Genomic DNA, 11,895 nt, shown 5'->3' with positions numbered 1-11,895 from the left:
AGCAAATAGGCAAAGCCAGGAGCTCAGTCCTCATCTTCCATAGATCATCCCGTTGGGCTCTGATAATGCGGCGCTGCCAGTTGTGCACAGGCAGCTCCACCTTCCACACACCTGACTGGCTCCACATGAAAGGAAGAGCAAATAAAGCCAAAGCACCAGTGAGTCGGATTTATGTAAGAGCAAAATTAAGCTCAAGTGATGTTCCTACACTTCCCCCTGCTCTCCAGCTGAGGATCTCAATTTTTAATGATGAAAAGTCAAGCAAAAAATCCAGGTTCTTTTACAACCTGCTGAAGAGCCCCTGTGATTTTCTTTTGTAGAGAAATCTTTCATTGACATGGGATGGGGAAAAAGAGAGGCCCCTGTAATGTCCAGCCTGGGATTAAGCAGTTTTCTTCTGCATTTGAAACAGAAGGTGTTAAAAGATCATTTTTTACATGGTCTCTTCATAGGCCTATGAGCTCCCTGAGTGTCCTGGTATGTGGGATTGCATTCATCTGAATATATGAGAATCTACTTCCTTCCATAAGGAAAGAGCCCTTGTGCATTTAGAAACAAGAGGTAAAATATGCCCAGAAATGGAGCCAAAGGTAAAGAAAAAGAACAACAAAAATGTAATTTTCTTAAATAGCTGTGTTGCTCTAAGAACAAACCATTCCTTTTGCGAGTTGAGCATGTTCTCCTGGAATGGTAGGAGTTAGCAATACTTCTCCATAACTGAGACGATTCTATAATCTCTAGCTTTCTAAACATTTTTTTCCTTTATTCTTTTAATTTTGAGTCTTTAAATATTAAGATCACTAACTCTCTTTTTTTCTGCCTTTTTTTTTTTGGTGAAGTTTATAAGTTCTTTTCAATTATAACATTAGTTCCTTGATGATGGTTCTGATACTGCAAGAGGAGTACAGGTGAGAAAGGATCCTCTCCTCACCTGCTGCCCATGCTGGGGGGATGAACCCAGGAGGGTTTCTGGGCTGCCAGAAGGGCATGTTGAGCTTCTTGTCCACCAGCCCTTCCAAGTCCTTCTCCTTAGGGCTGCTCTCAATCCATTGTGCAAATGTATTTGTAAATATGTTTGTTTTATGGTAAAGCATTTCAGTAAAAATGGCTTAGTGACTGTACTGAAGTGTAGTTTATTGGGAAATGTGGAAGCCATGTAATTAAGCAAATGCATTTTCCAGGATTGTGGTCATCCAGTTTATTATTGATCCCGTGTGCCTGCAATTGATTTGTTCAGTCCTGTGCACCTTTACTAAGAAGTAAGTAGATGTAGCATAAATATGCAGTTTTATTTCCAGCTCATGGATGTGCAAAAGCAGTTTTATCTATCTTCAGTCTGGAAAGTAACCTCACTTTCATGGAATAGTGTGTGGCAGGTTGAGGTTTCTTTAAAATCAATCAAATCCTTTAACCCTCTCCACAAATGCACAGTCTTGGGCTGAACTGCAAGACAATACATGGGAAGGGCTCCCTCCTTCATCTGTATCTTGGGTTATCTTCTCAATTGCTGTATGCAGGGCTTGATTAAAAACCCTACCACTTCAGTAGGGTCTTGCAGAGCTTGTGATGATCAGGAGAAGCAACCCTGTACTTGAAATTAGGGGAAAATCTTATGTAGAATTGGTGTGACAAGTGGATGTTCAAAGTTCTTATTAGTTGCAATTTTGTAGAGTGGAGAATTTCTTCTTTAATATTAATCTGTATTGTGCTTCATGTTCCACCTTACACTCAACCCCACCATTCTCAGGAGAATCTCAATTGCTTGGACCAGAGGCTTTCCACAAAACAGGGTGGGAGTGAACTTTTCAGAGGTTCTGAGGCAAGTTGGGTGAAGCTGAAGGTTTGAGTGCTGTCCATGCTTTGAGCAACCAGCATTGTGCAGGCAGGAACCCAGTGGAAGGCAGTGATTTCCAGGGGGCCCAGATGGCTACGGGGTGGGGCCAGCAGTGTCCATCCTGGACTCACAAGTGTCTGGAAGGGTGTAAAATGGCCAGATCAACAAAAGGCTCCCAGGATAAAGAGAAACTTCAACTATGGAAGGTTTTTGTCAGAATGACTCCATCACCTGTTGATCAAAGGTGAGAGGGAAGGGGCATCAGGAATTATTTAAGATCCCAAACTACAATCAGACCTGCTTGCTCTCAGATCTCTGTCTTGGAGCACATACAGAGGGAAATCAAAACCAGTTTTCCAATCAGCTCATGTTTAGTCTGCTCTTTGGCTTCTGTCATAGCAGGGAGATGGTAAATCTGAATGTAGAAATTTGTTTTACCCAAGATCCTAGCCCTGTAGATTACTGTGTTATAATTGACTGTTAATTTGTGTGCCTAGTTTGCTCGTTTTCTTAATTTTTGCATCTATTAATTACTGCAGAGCAGTTCTTGCTGGTAACTCCCTGACAGTTTACGCTGCTGTTCTGAAATTATAAAATGATGTAGTTGGCAGAATGGGTGCAGACATGTGCAGTTAATTGGCTTTTTGCAGAAGGAAATTGCATAGTATAATAATATGCCCAGGGTGCCATGGGAAGTGCAAGTTCTGACTGTTTCAGTAAATAGGATTGGAGAATATGAGCTCTGGATTGTATATTGTCTTGGAATTTATTCCAAAGTTGGGGAGGATTTCAAACCCCTGTCCCTGAGCTCTGGAGTCACAAACTCGTTGCTGGGAGGGCTCCTGTTGGTTTTCCTCAGCTCATTCATGTAGGTAACAGGTTTAACTGGAGAGAACTGGGGTCACTGCTCTGGTTGGGGGCTGTGCCTGGAGTCACAGGAATCGTGTGATGGGAAAACAAGTGGTGGGTTGTAGGGGCTGCTGAGAGGAGAGCTGGGAAACCCAGAGCTTTGCTGGGGGAAACAGAGCACTTCTTTTCTCACCTCTTTCTTTAGGAAGTAGGATTGAAGTCATGGAGGAGATTTTTCTAAGTGAGGAAGGTTGGTGAAAATGAATGTCTTTTGTTTCCTGCTAAATGCAAGTCTCAAAACCAAAGCTTTTTTGTTCTGTTTGGTTTTTTTTTTTTTTCCTGAACGTGAATGCACAGTCTTGGGTTGACTTGGAAGATGTTACACAAACTGGGCAGTTTTGGTGTCTGCAAAGACCTTCTTGGATAAAAATGTGAACAACTTGAAGGAAATTTGAAGGATAAACAGGTTGAAAGTTTATTTCTAGTAAGAAGCCATTTCTTTTGAAAAGAACAGCTCATTCCCCAAAAGGTTTGAGTATCAAATGTTCATTATTGCTACCTGGCCTTATCTGAAAATGTCAATAATTTGATATCAGGCTCAACACTTTGATGTCTCACAAGTGGTGCCAGCTGCAGTGGGGTGGCAAGGCTGGGACCCTGCTGCTGTGTTCAGCTCCTGGCCTCTTACAAACCCCCAAGACTGCAGCTCTTCTCTTTCATCTTCTTAGCTGTCAAAGGGGGAGTGTAAACTTCTCCATTTCTGTGAAGGGCTCAGGGTCCCTCAGCAAGATGCTCTGGATGCTCATCCTGTCCTGCATGTATGTACAGCAAGAAGCTTCTCCAGCCTCTCCACTGTTCTCATTAAAGCTCTGGTTTTAACAGCTGGGGATTTGTAATTTTTTTGTTGTTGTTGCTGCTACTGCTGGTTTTCTGCATCACCACTCATTCTTATAATTAAAGTGACAGCTCTTGAACTAGTGTGTCAAAACAGCATGATTTAGTCGGAAAAGTACCGGGAAGATGATCTCTAATCAGACAACAGTGATTCATGTTTAACTTGGTAAAGGTAAACCCTAGATCCTGCTGGCTCCTGGGGAAGCTTCCCCAAGGATAGGGTGTTGGTAGGAGCTCACATGACTGGGCCCCACTGCTTGGGGTTTATGATGTAAACTGTTTAACACGTTTTGTGTCTGTGTCAGGGCTGCAGCTGGACCACTTTGAACCTTAGCAAAACTTTTCAGACTGATTTTCTAGAAGCTGTAAGGGAAAAAAAAAAAAAAAGAGAAACAAAGGAAATTATTTTGAAAATTTTTGAAAATTAGTTGATATTTCCAGCTTGGCTGGAAATTCATTCTTTCCAGGAGTCCCAGCTCTTTGTTCCCTGACATCACAAAGCAGGTATGCCAATCCTGAAGGTATCTCAGTGGAGAAATCCCAAGTGTGGGTGATGATTGCAGCTACAGGAATGTGCATCTCCCCTGTGGTGTGTGGGGCAAGAGGGGCACAGGGCTGGGCAAGCATCCTGAGAGCTTCTGACTCACTGCTTGCTCCCACTCCCAAGCTTAATATTGGTCAAGTTCTCACCCTTCCTCCTGCTTTTTCTGCTCCATGCTCAGCTGGCATCAGTCCATGGGGCTGTAGATACCACGGTATAGGTATATGTATCTATGTGTCATTACTGTTTGTCTAAGACGCCTCGTGACTCCACCAAGAGACATAATGACTGCCTGCACATGGGGAGGCCTTTAAATCTGTCCTGCTTACAATGGCTGCTCTCCAGCATCCTGGTCTGTAGTGTACAAGAATCTTGGATTAATGGCAATATTTTTATATTGCCTTAAATAAACTTCCATTCTTGACCAGAGTGTTTTACTTCATTACACAGGAATGTTAAATGCAGCATTTATCCACAGAGCTATGCAATCTTACAATAACAACATTTGATGCTGCTTAAGATTAAAGGGCTCCGGTTTCAATAGCAGAAAGGATTTCTAGCTGGAAGGAACCAGCCCTTCAGTGCTCAGGTACCACATAGTAGGAACCTAAGCTTCCAGTTCATTTTCCAGGAAAGTTTCTAATGCTGAAGTCACTGACCTTTGTGAGAAGATCACTGGAGTGACGGACTGGCACTGGTCCAGCAGGCACCTCCTGTGCTCCTCCTGCTTCTGAGACAATATCCTCTCTACACTACGAATAATATCTTTGATTTCAGCACTTGTGACGTGAGCTGAGAAAGAGGAGTGAGTGGGGGTGTGCAGCTGTTCTTTACACGCTGCCCTATGAAGGTCACTGAACTGGGAGTTTGGTCCTCAGGTGCAACAGCTGGGATAGTGCAGTGGCTCCAGGAGTGGCTTTGGGCAGTCTAACTGCTGCTAGGATCTCTGCTAGGATGGAGATGAATATACATGACACACTTGTGAATTGCTCAAAGAAATTAGTGGGTGGGAGAGGAAAGAGAAAGGGGAGGTAAGGATGCCTTTTTCTCCTATGCTCTCATACAGTGGAAAGCTGGTGACTGGGAGCTATTGAAATGCTTGTAATTGTCTCATTAGAGACAGAAAATGTAATTAAAAGGGATAGCAATCTCTCTCCAAATTCAAAACATTGCAGTCTATCTTCGAAAGAAATTTTGGCTATTAGCACAGGTGGTAAAGTCCCAACAATTGAACCCAATCTAATTGCTGTGTCAAACCACTAAGGAGGAAAAATGAATTCCTTTCCAGATGCTTCCAGGCGCATCCATGTGTGGAGGGAATGGGAGCATGGGTTGGGGGGCACAGGCAGCCCAAGCGCGGGAGCCCCTGAGGGTCGGCACCCACCAAGGAGGAGCAGAGGCCACTGTCTCTGCCAGAGGTTCTCCCCTGGCCCTGCAGGGCTGGTGGAACACAGAGCCCCCAAGAGCAGCACCCGGCAGTGCCGTCTGCAGATGGCATCGAGAGCATTGACTTTGCTGTGGATGAGCAGTTCAGCCAAGTGCTCTCCAGGACAACTAGCAAATCACTCACATATTTTTCATGTTTTGCTTAGATGTTGAGGTTTTAATTCCATGTCCAGGGAAAAAGAGTGTACCTTAAATGTCAGCAAAGGTGAGATGTGTATGAGTGAGAGAGCTGGGTGGAAGCTCCCACTCTTGCACCGTCAGCGTGACTCTTCCCTCTCTCCCTCTCTCCAAGCCACAGGTGTGGCTTGGACAGCTGGGCCCCTTCTGTGCAGAACAAGGGAGGTTCATCCAGGGCTGCAGTGAGCAGCCAGAGTATGTGCAGTTAGTTCAGAGCTTTTGGTGCTCTTCAAGACTTTCAGAAAGGCCTTCAATTCTTCAGAACTTTACAGAAATTACAAGAAATTTAGTTTTGCATTTCTCAGACATTATGAGGTTGACCAAAATATTTGGCACATGAAGTTGACTTCAACCCCTGGTGTATTTTCTTTAAAAGAAAATCTACAAAACTCTCTTCTCTTGCTCTCTCATTCAGTTGCATGTGTTGCTTTTCTTCTGGGACCAAAACCAAAAGCACTGAAGTGCAGGGAAAAAAAGTCTTCCTGGGTCTTCCTCACCCCATGAAGAATGGAGCTGTTAGAGTTACTGGGGGTAAAAGCACTCCCTCTCCCTTGGTCCCCCCGGCTTAGTGCTTGCTGTGTCTCTGCTGGGAGAGACTGGCTGATCCCACCAGTCCTTTTGTATCTCACCATGGAGCTCTGGTGATCACTCTCTGGCAGCCAGAGGTCACCACTGACATGTCCTACTGCTCCTCTGCGAGGTGAGGTCAGGCAGGTCAAGAAACCCTTCCCAGAAAACCGTGAGTAAAGTATTAGAGCTGGTGAAATACACCATCTTATGGTACCTGGCCAAAAGTTCACTTGTGTCTCCATGGTCTCTAAGACCTCACGTCTCCACTCTGCAGCTTGGAGAGTGCTGAAGGAGATGGAAAGGAAGGAATTAATAAGGAAAGTAAAACAGCTAATTTTTTGTTTCATTTCCTGAGAAATAAGAGAAGATTTTTGCAGCTAATGAATTATTTCTGAAAACACTAGTAATAGCTGCAGGCAACATTAGCTTCAACTTTCCCAAGGAGCAAGAATCACTTATGTATCATTTTAAAATTCTAATGTATTTTCATTTGCTGTAGCTCAACTCTAACATGACTGGGGGTCTGGAAAGAGGCCAGAAGAAGTAGCCATGTTTCCAACAGATTACTGTCTCCTCAGATGAAGCAGTGGAAAGCAGTTCCTGGATCCTATTGAAGCCTGGGGCTACCAATTATCTCAGCAGAGAGGCTCCGGAGTCCTTCATTAGCGCTGGGGATGGGTAACTTCAACTAAGCAGAAAAATTGGTTTTGTCAGAGGTTAAATAGCTCTGCTGCTGCTTAAAAACAACTTTGCTCTGGACTTCAGAGGCACTGGGGTTTCTGCCTCCTTTTGAAAGAAACCCTATAGCATATCAGGAGGCAAAACCCAGCCAGGAATGTGGACTGGAATGTAGTGATCCACCAGCACATAATCCCCTCCCTGTCCCAGGTGGGCAGGTGGTGGTTTGAAGTCCCACCTTCCACCCAGAGTTGAGGCTGGGGCACAGGGAAGAGGGAAGGTGCTGCTCTGGCAGAGTCTCCAGGGTTGGGTTGGCTTGCCATGGCACTGCTCAGTGACTGAAGGATGTGTCATCTGAGAGAAAAAGAGGAACAGATGGTAGAGGGAGTTACAGTGGGAGGAAAACCCAATTAGAAGTCCCAGCATGGTTTGTGTTGGGGATATGGATCTCATACCTTAAGTAACAGCCAGGAAAAGAGAGATACCAGGCTTTGTCACCCATGGTGGAGAAAATTCTTGTTTCAGGCAAAGAATGGTATGAAAAAAACTTTGGTAAAGCTTCTGGGAGACTCTTCTCTGAAGGGAGAGTGAATGAGGGAGATATACAATAGCAGAGACGGACTTCGTATGTCCAGTGTGTGGGCTCAGTATTCCAATAGAGGTTTTTTAGCTTCCCCCTCCTGGAAGAATGTTTAATAGTTAAAACAGCAGCCTGAGAGTTGGAAGTCTGTAATCCCACCCCTGGGAATATCCCCAGCCCCTCCTGGCAGAAGCACCTTTGCATCATTCTTGGGGGGGGATCACTCGCACCCTATTTTGGCCATTCAGAAGTTAATTTTCAGAAGCAGAGCATTACATGAGCTGGACTCAGGCAGTGGCACCGCTCAGCCTCAGCTGCTGTAAAATCCCTTATCTCCAAGACAGAGTTTGCAACTTTTTGCCATGCACAGGGATGGGACTGCCTGGGAAACACTCCTCCCTGGGAGGGGTCCAAGCACTGGCTCTTGGAGTCCAGGGACTGTGAAAAGGCCAAAGACAGCACATTTCATGCTCTCAGCAAGAGCTTAGGGGATGCTGGACTCAAATTCAGCTGGGACAGTGGCTGTGGGAGGGGAACTGTTCTGAACAGGGTTCATGGGCAGCTCTCTGTGTCAGAAGGGGGAGAAAACAATGCCCCACCCCTGCTCACCTGGGCAGCCGGGTGTCTTTTCGCTTGCAAATACAAGCCTGAAGTCCAGAAAGCCCCGATGTGTGTTTTGCGGTGCTGTTGTTGCACTGCCCCCGCTGTGCTCACGTGTGGTGCCGCAGCCCTGCCCAGCCCTGGCACAGTGGGAGGAGGTTTCACCTTCCCCGGCTGCTGCCAGAGGCATCTCCCCTCCCGCAGCTCTGCCGCAGGTGCAGGTGATGCTTTGCAGGTGAACTGCTCAGGGGTGCTGAGACGAACTGTTTGTAGGAGAGCAAGGAACAGGGTACATGTTCTGGGAGCGGGATGAGGGACTGAGAGATTTCTGGTTTTATTCTCTAACAAAATGGGCTATGGAATGAAATTAAAAAAAAAAAAATTCCTGAACAAAATGAGATATGGGAAAATTAATGTATTTTTGCTCATTCTTTCTCACTCAGCATTTTTATTCCATTAAATTATATTCCTACCTGGTGCTACACTCTTAATTACCTTGCTGAATACATGATATAGGTCTCAGATCACTGGGTAACGTTGATAAATCATTCTTGTGAAACAGATTCGTGTTTTCTGAGGGGTGCTCATGAATAAAGGGTCAGAGCTAAATACAGGACCAGCTCAGGCATTCCCAGGCCTCACTGTTGTGTTATGACCATCAAGTCAGTCTAGAAATTCATGGTGGAAAGGACTGCCCATCCTTAAAGCTTTTTGTTCTCTATAAAAAAGTCCAAGAAATGCTGTTTGCTGAGTTTATTCTGGAACTTATGAGTATCAGTTTCACAAACTTTTCCTGATGTAGGTATATATTAATAACAACACAGTACAGGGTGCTTGGTGTCCTGGAAATTCTAAGTACCTCAGTGTCTATAAAATCTTCCTGCAGCTCAGGGTATGGGCCAGCATATCCCATCTCAGCTTCCACCCATCCACCCTGACACCAGAATAGCAAAAGCATTTAGTTGGGAAACAGGCACTTACTTTGCTCCTTCCTTCACTTTCTCTTCAATTCTGTTACATAAATTCTGTATTTCCTGGAATAGAGGCTCTGAACTGCTGAACTCAGTCTGAACGCAACCCAGATAACGAGCTCATTTACATTAATAAGAAATCAACTGTTCCTTTTTGCTGGATTCCCAGGGGAGCAGCTGGTGGTCTGCTTTTTCCATGGAGCCATTCTCCTCCATACTGAAATGCCTCAGAAATATTTGTTTGCCTGAAAATGTTACTGAAAACCAAAATTGCAGATGTGAAAAACAAATAGAGAAAACTATGGATTGTTCTGGTCAATTAGACCTTCGAAAAGTGGTCAAATATTTTGTATATTATTTGATAGCTGTATTCAAGCCCCATGGCTCTTAATTTACACTTTCTCATGCCTGGATCAATCTTCCTCAGTGTCCCCAAGCGTTTGCCTCTTCACTGTTCAGGACAGTGCTAAAAGCTGCATCACTGTGTGGTTCATTTTAAGACTAATTATCATTAAGGCATGAAAACAGCATTTTACATTATGTAATTTTTGTGTTTGCATATAGACCAATTCATTTTAGCTTCAATTATTACTAACCACGTCTGCTGACATTAGAAAAATGCTACTGGGTATAGCAAAGTGTAAACTATTATGGTTTCTTAAAAATCTAAATCTATTTTCTATAGATTTAGATGTATACCTTTTATATATCTATGGCTATATATCTATAAAACAAATAGATAAAAAAGATAAAAATCTTAAAAAATTAGATTAGCAATGTGGGTTAATTCTTTAATTATATAAGGATTAAACTCAATGATGAAATGTTGCACATATTTGCTTTTATTTTTCAAAACTCATGTTAATGCTCAGTACTTGTGTTTCCAACCAGAAACCACAAACTTTCATTGCTGTGACACATTAGTCTCAGCTTCTGCCTGGATGGTTGAAAATGATACTCTGGGGCAAAGTTACCTCTAAATGCTCTTACTTGCTGAATAATAATGATGTTGCATCTCTTAGTAGCCCAATTTCCTTACAGAAAGTAGGAAGGAAGGTAAGTAAGTAGAAAGAGGCAGTATGGAAGAATCTAATCCATATTTTATAAATCCCTTGTAAATTATTTATATTATTACTGTCTCTTTTGAAATGATCAAAATATATTGAAAAGCTGACCCTTTCCTCACGTTTATCTGTGCTGAAATGCCTAAACATTCTCTTTGGGTTTGGTGACACAATATGATGTTAGATGGGAGTAGAAATGTCCCTGGAGAGGGCAGTGACATCCCTCTGAGTGAGGGCTGTGCTGCACTTTCAGCCCAACTTCAAGCACTGGATGCCAAGTTAAACTCCGAAAAACTCCACTGGCTTTATTAAAGAAAGAATTAAAAGTAGCACAGTTCAGTGCCCATGGCTGCTTTTCTGGGATCCCTCTGCCCTGTGGGGTGATGGGATGAGCCCCAGCAGTGCTTGGGGGAGTCGCTGGGATTCAGTACCCTGACTTGGGTGTGCACTCCCTCACCAGATGGTTTTGTTTGATTAACCCTTGGGATTGTTGGCTGTCTCCTGGCTTGGTGTGAGGCAGACATCACCTTGCTCTGAGTGCTCAAAACCCAGATATTTTGGGTTTGTAGGTGGTTTAGAGGATGGTGTGCAACAAAGAAAAAAAAGCTTCCTATTTCAACCTAAATAAGGACAATCAAAGGAAAATCCATTCAGGTGGGAAAGAGCTGGTGAGCTTATTTCTAACAGAGCCAGAGAGAAGAGATACCTGAGGATGTGGGCTGCAGAAGGAGGAGAGGAGTGAAAAAGCTCCTGCATTTCACTGATCTGTACAAAGCCTGGAAATGCTCTGGTGTCAGTAGAAAATGAAATACAAAGGTGATGGCCCCAGTAACTTCTGGCAGCTGGTGCTGAGCAGGCAGAGACCATGCTGCAGAGATGAGCTGCAACTGGAGACTGGGCTGGGGGCCCCTGCTTTCCACAGGGGATCACTTTAACCTGCTCCAGTCAGTGCCTTGGCTTGGCATAAAGCACACATGAGTTATGAGGCTGAGGGGATGTGGGATAAGGGGCCCAGGCAAGGCAAAGCAAATTTCTGTAGCATATGCTAACATATGGGCAAAAATATTTCCTGTCTATAGATTTGGGACACAGTAATGAACCATGATGCCTCAGGAGATAGGCATTATTTTAATTGACTTGATAAAGTAAATCAACTCATAGAGAAAACCTCCTTGGACAGTATAATTACAGATACTGGATTATAACTCATAAGCTTGCATGTTCAGGCTGGCAGGTGAATAACAAGAGAAGTCATTAGCAGAAAGAGGAAGACATAGGAATTTCTCCACTTTCTAATTCTTCATTTGTAAACTTCCCTTCAAGTTCAGTGCCTTAGTCTTCTTAGATGTCACTGTCTGCTTGTGATAAAACAACTGATCATTTAGATTTTTCTTATAAAGACCTAAACTGAAAATGAACACAAGCAAATGCAGAACCCATGCCATTAAATACATGGACTTCTGTGATATTTGTCCACTTGTGCATTTAACTTTATGGTTTTCTTTTGCAACTGTATAAAGTGAGATGTAGAACTGCACTGTGCACTTAGTCTTTTTCCTTGGATTTTTATGTGCAGGAACCTGTAAGGGTACATGGAGTGCAGAACTGCACAAACAGGTAGATGGTCTGGATAGAACGTGCTTACTTGGATTTTGTCCTTCTCATTTTTTAATGGCCATAAATCAAAGTCT

This window comes from Corvus hawaiiensis, chromosome 17, assembly GCF_020740725.1.
Source record: "Corvus hawaiiensis isolate bCorHaw1 chromosome 17, bCorHaw1.pri.cur, whole genome shotgun sequence".
NCBI lineage: Eukaryota > Metazoa > Chordata > Aves > Passeriformes > Corvidae > Corvus > Corvus hawaiiensis.
This window is presented reverse-complemented; position numbering follows the sequence as displayed.